Source organism: Stegastes partitus, unplaced genomic scaffold (assembly GCF_000690725.1).
Source record: "Stegastes partitus isolate 25-593 unplaced genomic scaffold, Stegastes_partitus-1.0.2 Scaffold762, whole genome shotgun sequence".
Lineage (NCBI taxonomy): Eukaryota > Metazoa > Chordata > Actinopteri > Pomacentridae > Stegastes > Stegastes partitus.
In genome coordinates, this window is record NW_007578493.1 from 197,886 (window position 1) to 199,812 (window position 1,927).

The window sequence follows — 1,927 nt, forward strand, 5'->3', positions numbered from 1 at the left end:
CTGTCTCGTTTACCTTGGCTCACACAAACATGCACAGGACACACACATAGCTCGCATGGAGACGGCTTGGCAACAAGACAGCACCCATCTGTTTAGAGCTAATTTAACATGGTTACTAAAACAAAGGAGACAAAGGCCTGTCTTGTGAATAATGATGAAGTGACTGTCAACTGAAAAACACTTCTGGCTCTTGTGTATGATTTACTCTGTCCATCTCTATTGGTTTGCAGAGCACAAAGCAATGTTTTGGTTGGAACACGGACACTTATGAATCAGTGAGTAGTGAGCTCTTTGCTTTTTACTTGTTCTATGTGGGAGAAATTAGTGCCTGCTTCTGAAATTAATGCAAATTTGATATATAATACTGTATTCTAATAATAATCTATATTTTAAAAAATCTCATAGCATTATATGAAAAGTTGTTTCTGACAAGGTAGTGAACAATAAAGGGCTGATGGTTAGTTTAACATCCCAGTGCTGCCTGTCTGTGTATGTTGTCCAATTTGGATTTGGCACAGTACGCACAAGCCTTTTTCATTGCTGACATTTTGATGTCCCAACAGAAAAAGCACAGGCGTAAATAATAAAAGTATGGCTAAATTCCATTATCGTTTTCAGTTTTATTGTGTCGTGCCTGCTGTCACATTGTCGTGTGTTACTCCGACACTAAAACAGGACCATCGTTAACATCAAAAATATCTGAAATGAAATGATATTTGTCCCTTACATAAGGAATTTTTTTGCTTCTTTCAGACGGTGAACTACATGGGAGCAGATGGAGCTTAACTCTTCTTAATAAGACGTGAGCACCCCTGAAAAAATTATGTGTGAACTTTTGGTGAGCGTCTCCAAAATATTGACAATATGCTATACTTGCCATGATTCCTATTTGTCTGTATCTTCATCACTGGGATCATGCATAAAAAATTAGGCTGTTATTGATGGATGCTTCATGCATGAAAGTGATTCATCATTAATTCAGTGCAACAAAGATATCAACAGAACTCTCAGCTAATCTAAAAATGAGATGAGAGGAGGCGCGTGAGTGGAGCTGAGGCAGGTCACAGACTGTCACCCAAAGCCTTGCCCTTAAATTTACAATACTTTAACCTTTAGTACAGTTTAAACAGATAAAATTGTACGGTTGTCATGAAATCAGCAATAGAGACTCCTAAACTTTTAATACCAAGTTGTAAACATGCTTTATTTCTACTGTGAAGCTGGCCATTTCAAAATAGGGGGTCTATAGGGATACACTTGTTTATTTGTTTATTTTGGATTCACCAAAAAGAATTTCAGCTAATCGACTTTTAAGATCAACCACAGCCAGAGGTGTCCTCTGCCACAAATGTTAGCACTGATCAGAATAATGACAAGAAAATGAAACCAAGTGCTTCATAAATGTTTTATTTTCCAACAAAGAAGAAGTGAAAAGACGTATGTTCCTCTGAAAGCCGTGGTACAGTTGACTGATTGTTGTTTACATCTGCTATTTACAACATTTCAGTGACAAATATAGTACTATTTACTCTACTAGATTTATTTGACATAGATAGTTATGTAACCAATCAAAATTCTACATTAAAATCATGATGAGTCCATTAAAGCATTGTTGTAGATGAAACTTTACTTGTAGAATTTGTTGGACTCTTGCTTTACAATTTAGAACAACGTGTTATAAGCACTGTATCAAAGTACTGTTTACAGGTTACTGCATCAATCAAAATGACCCAGTAATTATGCACTCATCATAATAAGTGATTTTACTTTTGGTGCTTTAATTCTAATTTCTTGTTAGCGCTTTTGTACTTGCAGTGCCATGAAAAAGTATCAAACCCCTCACTGATTTCTTCTATTTTCACTTGTGTGTCATCATAAATTGTGTCAGATCTTTAAACTAAATGTAATATAAAATAAAGGAATCCTG